A 12,137-nucleotide genomic window follows, 5' to 3' on the forward strand; every position below is an offset into this window, starting at 1 on the left:
ACACCCGCACTTACGAACACCCGCACTTACGAACACCCGCACTTACGAACACCCCCACTAATGAACACCCCCACTTACGAACACCCCCACTTACGAACACCCGCACTTATGAACACCCGCACTTACGAACACCCCCACTTATGAACACCCCCACTTACGAACACCCCCACTTATGAACACCCGCACTTACGAACACCCCCACTTATGAACACCCGCACTTATGAACACCCCCACTTATGAACACCCGCACTTATGAACACCCCCACTTACGAACACCCCCACTTACGAACACCCGCACTTACGAACACCCCCACTTACGAACACCCCCACTTACGAACACCCGCACTTATGAACACCCGCACTTATGAACACCCGCACTTACGAACACCCCCACTTATGAACACCCCCACTTACGAACACCCGCACTTATGAACACCCGCACTTACGAACACCCCCACTTACGAAAACCCCCACTTACGAACACCCCCACTTATGAACACCCGCACTTACGAACACCCGCACTTACGAACACCCGCACTTATGAACAGCCGCACTTATGAACACCCCTACTTATGAACACCCCCACTTATGAACACCCGCACTTACGAACAGTCTGCACTTACGAACAGCGTCTAAATTTCGATTGGAAGCTTTCGTGACTGCAGGGATTCATCTTCTTGGTTCTTTCGGTAAAGTCACGTAGACGTTTCGGCCACAACGCAAGCAGCCGTCCTCAGGTGAAGAACAGGTCTGTCGGAAAGAGAGCGTCTCATTCAGACGCTGTCTTTCCGACAAACCTGTTCTTCACCTGAGGACGGCTGCTTGCGTTGTTCTTCTAAGCTGACAAGCAAAGATGATTTGCTTGTCAGCTTAGATGCAGTCTCTCTGTTCACCAAGGTACCTGACACCATAGCAATCATTGAAGACTTGGTCCAACAGGGACTGAATCCTGATGTACCAACTTTGGTGAGGCACTGCCTTACCAGCACTTACTTAATCTGGAATGGTACATTCTACAAACAAAATAAAGGTACCCCTATGGGTTCTCCCTTATTACCAGTGGTAGCGAATGTTTTCATGGAGAAATTTGAAACAGATGCCATCCGGATATCCACCCTACGTCCTTCCCTGTGGAAGAGATACGTAGATAACACTCGTCATCTGGCCACATGGCCAGCCAGCACTGAACCAGTTAGACAACCACATACATTCCATACACCCATCCATCAAATTCACCATGCAAGCGGAAAATGATGGCAAGCTACCATTTCTGGATGTTTTGATCGAGAAGAGGCCTGATGGCTCATTGGGACATTCCATCTACAGGAAAGCCACCCACACGGATTCCTATCTAAAGCCTGACTCCCACCACCATCCGGCCCAGAAGAACTCCCTCATCAAAACACTACACCATCTCCGACCAGCGCCACCTAGCCAGTGAACTGGAGCACGTACACCAAGCCCTCAAGATGAATGGATACTCAGACCGCACAATCCGCAAAGCTGTAGCCCCAACCATGGGGAGACAACCATCTGAGGACCCAATCAAAACCATCACCTTGCCATACATAGCAGGTGTTACTAAAAATAGTTCCAAAATCTTAAACAAACACAAGATCCAGGTCCGATTCAATACAGTACACAAAATCCGTGATTTGATCCCATCTGTAAAGGATGTCATTCCTGACATGCAATACACTGGTGTCTACAAACTAAGTTGTGTCTGCGGCAGCAGTTAAATCGGAGAAACGAAACGACACATCTCGGACCGTGTTCGCGAACACAAGGCAGATTTGAAACACGGCAGAACCAATACCTCTGCAGTGGCTGATCATTGTTATAACGCAGTGAGCTCGCATGATATTGTTTTTTTCCGAGACCAAGGTACTCTGCAAACCTTCGGGCTACCATCAAAGATTTGTCCACGAAATCCATCCAGATATGTAAACACAGAGACAATTTCAACCGAGAAGATGGGTATAAGCTGAGCAATAATTGGAAGGACGTTATTACCCAAGCAAAGTCGTAACTTGCTGTGGTGCTTCCGTTCTTCCCTGCCGTTTGGCTGTTATCTCCGACTCTCTGAGTTGCATTGCCCTGCTAGGTGCCTCGGCATTAACGGGCTGGGGTCTCACTAGCATGGCCACCTTTGCTCACTTAGCCTCGATGTATCGATGGTTCCGGCTGTGTGATGGGCTTTGTTTCACTGGCGCGACCACCGTTGCGGTGGTTCTCTTGCGTGGACGTGCTTGACTCACAGCGCAGTTGGCAGCGCCGCAGCTTGTGTTACGCATAGACATGATATTAACTTACTAATCTCCCTGCCTAACCTCTCCCATCAACATAGTGCTCATCTCCCATTAACACTGCTGTTGTGCGCATATGCGGGGATGATACTCTTATGCTGCGACGGAAGCTCATTTCATGTGAATCTCTCTCCCTAATCTCTCTCTCCCTAATCTCCCCCATTAATACGACTGACTGTGCTTGCGTCTGGGGATGAAATTCCTTTCCAGCTCAGACCCCGTTAACTTGCCCATCGCCACGTAAATAACCTCTTGTTGTAACAGATCTCTCGCTGGCTCAGCAGTTCCACTGCTTGAGTATTTTTTTTCGCCTGAGGACGACTACTTGTGTTGTGATCGAAACGTCGTGATTTTTTTAATTGATTTTTTTCTACCTACTTGACTTTACCGAAAGAACCAGAGAGTTTAGAATATCACTTCCTGGTTTATCGAGAGCAGTTCAAACCAACAGATAAACATGTTCCTCTTTTCTGCACAAAATAATATCAAGGTCTGTTCATCATTTAATCAGCACATATAATATATCAGAATGAATATAGCATAAGCAGTGAGTTTTTCAGCCTTCAATAAATTTGCCTATAGGAATATTCTATTCTTGATCCCAAAAACTTTTCCTTAAACTTAGCCAATACGGAAGTCACGCAATGGACCACAAAGCCATGATAGGTCTCATTCCATCATCTGGTCTAATCCCATTATTATTCAGCACATGTTGAGATCCCACTCCTAATATTTCACTTCTGGTTACCTCTGTGACTTCTGTGACACCAGTGGCAACACCATGCACTCAGATCGGTAGTAGTTATACAGTATATATTTATTCTGTACAGCTCCAGTGACATACACTTTTGATTTTTTTTCGGTAAAGTCACGTAGGTAAAGAAAGGAAAATAAATAAAATCACGTTTCGGAGGCAACACAAGCATCCATCTTCAGATGGAACCGTCACAACAAAATTGCATTATCAAGTGTAACTCTAACAGATAAGTGAAATTCCTCCCTGTAGAGGGCATTAATTCTAGATTTTTTTCGGTAAAGTCACGGAGGTAAAAAAAGGAAAATAAATTCAATCACGTTTCGGAGGCAACACAAGCATCCGTCTTCAGATGGAACCGTCACAACAAAATTGCTGTATCAAGTGTAACTCTAACAGATAAGTTTTCGTGACTGCAAAGGTCCCATACTCTTTGGTTTTTTCTGTGACGGTTCCACCTGAAGACGGAAGCTTGTGTTGCCTCCGAAACGTCGTGATTTAATTTATTTTCCTTTTTTTACCTACGTGACTTTACCGAAGAAACCAAAGAGTATGGACCTTTGCAGTCACGAAAACTTCAAGTCTCGAAGCTTCAGTGACCTTTGACTGAAGGTGATGGCTGATTGACTTATCCACTGCCACTTTATTCGACTGATGATTTATCTATCAGCCTTCCAGGGGAGGAGGGTGGAGAGGCATGACGTCACCAGGCAATAATTAGAGGCTACATAAGTGCCCGCTTGCACGGGTGCATGCAAACAGTACAGCTTTAATGGTAGAGTCCCACTGAGATCACCCAGCTTCGGTGCTGCGTTTCTCTGTGCCACACTATGAATGGGCCTGTCATATACTGACGGTGGCACACAACGTCGAACTGCATAGCATTAGTATTGACAGTGCAGTGTTATATAAAGCAGCAGTGAGGCTTTAGTAGGCAGGAAGTGGTTGGGTTTGCTCTGCTCCACTAGTAAATTCAATCCTCCGTGTGCTGGAGGCTGATGTGCTGATGATGAACCCCCTGACCCCTTTGTGCCATGCTCCACAGACGTAATTTGCAGTCCAAGATATATCTACTCGAGACATTTCGGCCAGAATTCACGCCTGCATCGCAACACCCTACATTGTGATCCCAGCGATGCCGCTGAGCAATTTGCATGTCATCCTGCCTCCCGAAGGCTGGAAACCCCTGACAAGCCATGCCCGGCGTGACGTGACTGGTGATGCCGATGATGTCACGTCCGGTCAATGACCTCCCATCCAGCGGCATGCATGGGAAGGGAGGAAGGCACCTTTTTCTCCTTCAAACTTTGATGGTATCCAAATAGCAAAGGAAGCAAACTGATAACTTCTTCGAGTAATCAATCACTGAAATAATAATAATCAGATGGCCCATCTCCAGTGGATTTCCTAACAAGGCTGTGAACAGAACATAGTAATTGTAAAAACGGTGATGTCAACTTAACGTAACAAAGCATGCTGGTATTTGGGTTATGGGGCCGTCCATAATAATTGACTTCACGCGATTTTGGACGATTTTTGACCCCCCCCCCCCCTTCGTCACACGGCGTCACAAAAAGTCAGACCTCCCTTCAAATATGACGTCACAAAGCTCTGCCCCCCCCAAATAAAACATGCTTCAAATCGCTTTAAACTATTGTCATTGTAGTGCGTATTTAATGTGGCGCTGCACTCTGATGTTGTAGGAGAAAACATTTATTAAAAAGTCAATTTGATTTAAGTAGAACGTGTTGTTTATATTTATTTAAAGTTGCGTATTTTGATGTGACGTCACATTTCTCACCCCCCCCCCCCCTCGTCACACATTGTCACAAATGTTTGACCCTCCCTCCCTAGGTGCGTGACGTCATTTATGGACGGCCCCTATGTTATGCTGCTGAAAATGTAGTTTCGTTTACATGTTATCAAATTCTCAGCTAAAAAACCACGGATGGATTAATGCGGATTCACAGTTATTAGCTACGTAATTTAACTGCCTATATAAGCATAATCTCTTGCTATCTGGCCAAACAGCTAAGGCGTTTATCTTGGGGCAGCATTCAAGGGTTGAGATTGGCACAGAAATCTAGAATGCAACACTGCCGACGTACAACCATGCGGAAACATTGCATAATATCAGTACAGACAGTGGCCTCTGCTCAGAGTTCGCTGTTTAAAATCCAGAGGTTTTATAGGTTTAAATGCCTCTCAATGTGAGTGGTAGCACAATCTTGGACAACAGTTTAGAACTTTGCTTCTTAAACATAGCGGTCCACCAAGTTATGCAACTTGTGTTTCGTAAAATGGCGCGTGGGTGGTGTTGCGTGACTTTGCGAACATTAAGGGTTCCTGCTTCATACTTTGATATTGTCTAGAGCAAGCACAGAGCGAGCTTTAAGCTGTATAAAAGCGAAATACCCCGTGACAAGTGTGGAAAACAGAGCTGTATTAAAGCAGCAGTATTGTGACAAACGCAGTACTAATGTGTCTCAACATTTTATTTATCAGTGTATTTCATCTGATATCACAAAAACATTGCCATTAAACAAAAATGAAACAAATAAAGGAAAAGTGGGCAAAGAAGAGTAGATATATTTTTTTTGCAATCATATTGAGAGACTGAAAGAAGAACACGTGGAGTCGAGAACATTCGAAGGTTAAAGACACAACTGAAACTGTCGACAAAAGTGGGCTCGTGCAGGACACGGTGCTTGAAGGGCTGATGACCAATGATCATGGAATGGCAGCCAAGGGACGGAATCTGTCTGAGTGGATGTCCTTCTGAGAAGATGGAGAAATTAAATCAACTCGAGTGTAGGTTCAAGTTCAAGTTCATTTATTAGGTATAGCCCTGTGAGCCATTCGGCTCTTGAATCGGGTGCAACCGCAACAAACAAAAAACATAACATGAACAAAAAACATCTTAAAGTGAATATGTGACTAAGTGCAAACAGAAAATCCAAGAAAAGACAGCAAAATATTGCAGAAAAAAACACCGTACACCAACGCTGTGTGTAAAAATCCCAGTGGGATGCAAGTCAACCAACAACAACAACCACAAGACAACTTAGACTAAGGCCATCAGTCTAACTCTGTACTACAACAAACAAACATGGCTAAACCAATACACTGCATGGATTGTTATATCATGGGATTGCCAGATATGGCAGCGGTTTGGGCATGCCTTTTCCAAGCAGCTGATTGACTTTGGACTGATGGTGATCAGTATTGTGATGTTAATGTTTTTTTTTATCAAGTACAGCAATGACAGGCCTCAATTAAATTTTTTATCAAAATATATTTAAAGAAACGCTCAACATTTCGAAATTGGCATGACTGCCTTTGAAAGAAAGCAGCTTTTCGTCATGCAGAAGTCGTTTATTGCATTTTAAGTTGTGCGTATATTTTTTTAGGATGCCCTGTTGACTTGGTGTGCCATGCTTCCTACAGATTTTACAGTAACAAAAATAGCAAGCTCAATGAACATGAACTAAGGTTACATGAAAGTTGGGATAATGCCGATTAGTTCTTGCCAGCAGATGTAAAGTGAGGCTTTGTGAAAATCCCTGCAGATATAAGGCAAAGCCACCCGGATCAAACTAGCTGGGTATAAAGTCTCTTGGTGGCCGTTGCTGGAGGCAGGAGAGCCTCTTCACACATCTGTAGGTGTCATACCTCTAGGCCCTGTCACAACAACTCACGTTCACTACCTTGGAGGCTTGCGCTGGGTGATGAACATGATTCTGCGACTCAGGCGACTGACTCCGGGCTACTTTCGGCTCCTTTCAGGTATCATGAATTGTTATTGCGTATACTGTATTTTAAGTCGTGCGTAAAAATATAACAATACAAGACCACAATACAACTTGGAAGTATATGTTATCTAAACCTAATCAAATCTCAAGCTGCTGTATAGAAACAATAGGCACATTTCTGTTTTATATATATAGAGGCAGTGAGTTATATGAGAGGCAAAAAGCAAGGTATTGAGTCCGGACTTGAACAGGGACAAGGGGTCAACAGCACGGACGGCTGGGTGAAGGACATTCCAGAGGACGGGGCAGTAGAGGGTAATGAGTGATCGCCCAATGAGCAGAGGTTGACTGGGGGATTTGACAGAAAGACTTAATTGTAGGCAGCGAAGAGTGCGTGGAGGCGAGTCGAGGGAGAGGAGAGAGGTAGGAGAGCGTGGAGGGGAGTAGAGGGAAATGAGAGGGGACAGGCAGGAGCAAGTCCATTGAGGATTACTGAAGACATTCCAGATAAACCAGCGGTTCTTAACCTGGAGTGCACGCACATTCTATCTGGGGGTGCGAGGCATGCCAGATGTTTCTCGAAGGTAAATCATCGAAAAGACAAATTCAGCACGGGCACGTAAGTGCGACGACTTTGTTTCATCAAACCCCTATGTATTTATTAACATTGTACATTTTTTTTTATGATTGAGAATGAAAGGGGTGTAAGGCTTCGGTAATAGTTAAGAACCACTGAGGTGCAGTAATAAAACATCGCACTGGCAGGGTGATGCAAGAATGTATATATCACATTTTTTACTGGTAGGAACCTCCAGGTTACACCAGCCCACAGGGGATTATTGTGTCCGTCCGTCGTGCAGGGAGGGGCTGGGTGGGAAGGGAGGGGCTGAGTGAGGAGGGGAGGGTGGGGAGGGGCTGGGTGGGGAGGGTGGGGCTGGGTGGGGGGTGGGAGGGGTGGGGCTGGGTGGGGAGGGGCTGGTCACCCCGTGGTGCCCTTATAAAACTCAACGTTTAACCTACTCACGCCGGCTTGTGCCCGCCCTCACAGTCGGGCATATTTGCGGAATACACCACGCCGCCATTGACCCTGGCCATTGACCGAGCAACCCAACGCTCCTACCAGCTCCCTCCGCAGGAATGTGTTTCAGCCAATGTAGGATGTGAAAAGTAGAATTGCCCACCACAAAGTTACATTCTAAGCACTCGTATGCCCACACACGGTTTAGTGCTGTGAACAGCACTGAACGAAGTGCCAGTTATCCGCTGTTGAATTAACTTTATTTGTTTGAATAAGTAATGTTTTAGTCAAATACACTTTTGCACAGCTATAGGAAGCATGTGCAGTATATGTCCTCCCAAAAATTCCTACTGACAGAAGAAGGTGAAGACCAGGTCTGTCGGGGAGACAGCGTCCGACAGACCTGGTCTTCACCTGAGGACGGCTGCTTGCGTTGTGGCCGAAACGTCGTGAGAATAATTTTATTATGTTTTATTTTTATTATTTTATTATTTCCCTTCTACGTGACTTTACCGAAAGAACCAAAGAGTATGGATTCCTGGCAGTCACGAAAGCTTCAAATCAAGATGAAAAGATAATATTACTTTAAGGCTCGTGGACCGAGCGAAACTGTACAAAGGATACAAATTGAGAGTACAAGCGAGATATCTTTGAATAGAATTGCATCACCAAAGTTGTGACAAGTCAACAAATGGCTGCCGTTGGGGCTGGCGAGTGAATTGTCAGATTGTGTGGTGACACTGCTCAGCGGGAGCACATTTTGCCCCTCGTTGCAGAGGGTTGTCCTTGAGACCTAGCGGCTGCCCTGGTTAATACTGCGGAAGCATTAAACATAAATGACGTGCCGTCAGCTTCACAGTGGATGTTAAACATCCCATGATGTGAGTAGGTAATGTGTGCCGGCGTCATCGTACAAATGACCCAACGTTGAACAATCACTCACCTGTCTCTTAACCCTTTCCCGTTCCGAGACGTCTGCAAGTTGCAGGGTGGGTCCCTGGTCACCTCTGAATCTCTGAAAGCAGCTCAGCGTTAATTTTATTGAGAGAGGCATAGTGCCGATGTTTTTTAAAAGACATTGTACTCCCCGCAGAGAACTGTAGCAACACGACCATACTCTATGATAGCTGGCGCCAAACTGTGCCACATGTTTTCATGATGTACGTGTACGTCAAAACGTACAACGTTGAACAATTACTCATACGTCATGATTACTCATACACGTACGTCATCGGAACGGGAAAGGGCTAATTGGGTAAACCACAAAGCAACGTTGCCCCCCTACTGGCAGTCTATACTCGTCTGTTAAAACAGGGCATTCGCAAGTATAGCCTCGCGCTATAAGAATGGTGTAGGATACCAAATGAATGTAATAACTGTTGCTGTAGCTACTGACATGCATTAGCTTTATTAACGCAGTTGGCTACCAACGGGGCATACATACGTACACGAGCTGTCATCGTGCGATGGTTGACTGCGCGCTATGCCCCCTCTCCCCCCCATCTTGTAGACCCAGACGACCCAGAGGCTGGCCGTGGTTCCGCTGGGTCAGGGCAACTGGGTGGCCATGCTCCTCGCCATGTCCGGCTTCTGCCTCAGCGCTTTCAGCACCCAGAAGATGACGGCGGCGAGAGGCGGCGGTTGGGTGATTGACGCTCGTGGCACCGAAGCTCACGGGCACAGGAGGTCATGAGCAAACCCCACTCTTAAGATGGTCACTCTTATCCGCGGCCATTTTCGGGAAGAACAACACTTATCTGTCGATTTAAAGCTTTCGTGACTGCAGGGATTCATCTTCTTGGTTCTTTCGGTAAAATAAAATAAAACATGTTTTATTTTTATTATTTTATTATTTCCATTCGACGTGACTTTACCGAAAGAACCAAGAAGATGAACACTTATCTGATTAAATTTCGATTTAAAGCTTTCGTGACTGCAGGGATTCATCTTCTTGGTTCTTTTGGTAAAGTCACGTAGAAGGGAAATAATAAAATAATAAAAATAAAACATAAATTTCGATTTAAAGCTTTCGTGACTGCAGGGATTCATCTTCTTGGTTCTTTCGGTAAAGTCACGTAGAATGGAATTAATAAAATAATACAAATAAAACATGAATTTCGATTTAAAGCTTTCGTGACTGCAGGGATTCATCTTCTTGGTTCTTTCGGTAAAGTCACGCAGAATGGAAATAATAAAATAATAAAAAATAAAACTTAATAAAATAATTCTCACGACGTTTCGGCCACAATGCAAGCAGCCGTCCTCAGGTGAAGACCAGGTCTGTCGGGGAGACAGCGTCTTCAAACGTCGTGAGAATTATTTTATTATGTTTTATTTTTATTATTTTATTATTTCCCTTCTACGTGACTTTACCGAAAGAACCAAGAAGACTTATCTGATTATCTGTAATGCACGTACGTTGAACTTCTCTCGCACCGTACGTAGCCGCCCATCCTAATCGGGGGTGTGGGGGAAGGACAACAAACTAAGCACAAAAGCAGTTTTAAAGAAACGAGTTGAACACATCTGTGGGGTTATCCGCGATTTTTAAATCCTTTATATTAAGTTCACTTGCGCGCTTGCTTGCTTGCTTACGACCGTGCAAATCTTTCGGTCGTTTTTTAACCCACTTCCCGTGATCCAATCGAGCTGACATTTTCCACACAGACTCGTTGTGCGTGACAATTAATGTTCGTGAAAAAAATTTTCCGAAATTTTACACTTTTTAGGACAAAAATATTATATTTAATTACCAATTGCTTAATGGTGCCATGCAATCATCTGACCCATAGGTGGCAGCCATCTCAAGCCAGAGGACGAGAGGACTCTAGCCGCCACGCATATAAAGATTTATAGTGAAAAACTTTGTTTTTACGGGTTAATTTTTCTCCACTTATCTGCGGGAAAATATTTTGCGGATAATGGGATTAATTTTTGCCGATGACCTCTTAAAAAATTCCAGGTAATATGGGTTTTTGGCAGATAGTACAGCTTTTGCGATAATAGGAGTCGGGGGTAATATGGTCCCGGATAAGAGGGATAGTACGAATACATTGTTACGTGAGATAGTTTATATGTATATACTAATTCAACGCACAATGACAGCGCAATGCAAAATGCAATTTGTTTAATGCTTTTACCAATTGATTTAATAAGGTAGCAGTTTTCACTTTGGCTTATCGCCCTTGGTGATATTTGAGTGCATTATAACTGGAGTGTATCGCTTATGTATAGATGTTGGCACTGGTTTTTTCCGTACAGTTTGCAAAGACGTTAGATGTTGTTCTATGTTGCCTGTACGTTCATTATCCTTATAGATTCGTGGTGCTGTATACATGGTGAAAGCGTGGGTTTACATGAAGTGAGCTTACTGATGTGAAATTGGAGTAGGTCTGACATGGATATACTGTGTGGTGCAGTTGACAGTGTAAAGCATGTATTTTTCTTGGAGTCTCATACTAGCTAGTTTTGTAGTAAAATGTCAAGAACTACTTCCAAATCCTAACAATTTGGTTATTCATATACCAGGTACTGGCCATCCCAAATCTGTCCGTTTCCATTAAGTACCCATAGTAGCTATTTGTTTTGCCTTGTGAAGTAGTACACTGTGTTAAATGTCATAGTGCGGTGGAAACGCATTTGCAGATGAATATTTGCTTCTAATTAGGGCAGTGTTAGTGCTGTTTGGCAGAGTGCAATAATAATGACTTTGATTGTTTGAACCATTTGTATGATTGTGTGATGCTTTGAAAGTTTACATTGTTGCAACACCTTAACATTCCCAACATTAAGACAAATGTAATTTAGTTGTTACTGGTGTTAACTCAGAGCTTATTAAACGTGTAAACGCACGTGATTGTTGGCGAATTTTTATGACATTTTGGGATTGCATTATGTTCATTGGATCTAACACGGAAGTACAAGCAACACTAATTTCACCTTGTAACACGCTGCACAGTATTCCGCTCACTCTCGAAGAAAGAGATCGACTCAGAGGCGGGAGGAACCGCTGACGAGCAGGAAGGCACAGCCTGCGTCAACAATTGCCCAAGATCTGCGGTCCTCAATGCATGAAGGTGTTAACGACCAATGAATGAGTGCTCACATGTGGGAGGAAACCAGGAGCACGCGGAGCAAACCCACATGTGCACGGATGGAGAACGTGGAGTCCACGTTTGCTGTTCTGCTTTCTCCTGGCGAAGTTACGTCACGTTTGTGTGATGCCACCAACCATCACCTCCACAGGGCGAGATTCACAGGTGCATGCGCCACAACCGCCCAGTTTAAGGTGGTGCGCTCAGGCTGAA

This window comes from Lethenteron reissneri, chromosome 19 (genome assembly GCF_015708825.2).
Source record: "Lethenteron reissneri isolate LAM-NWPU_2019-01 chromosome 19, ASM1570882v1, whole genome shotgun sequence".
NCBI classification, from domain to species: Eukaryota; Metazoa; Chordata; class Hyperoartia; order Petromyzontiformes; family Petromyzontidae; genus Lethenteron; species Lethenteron reissneri.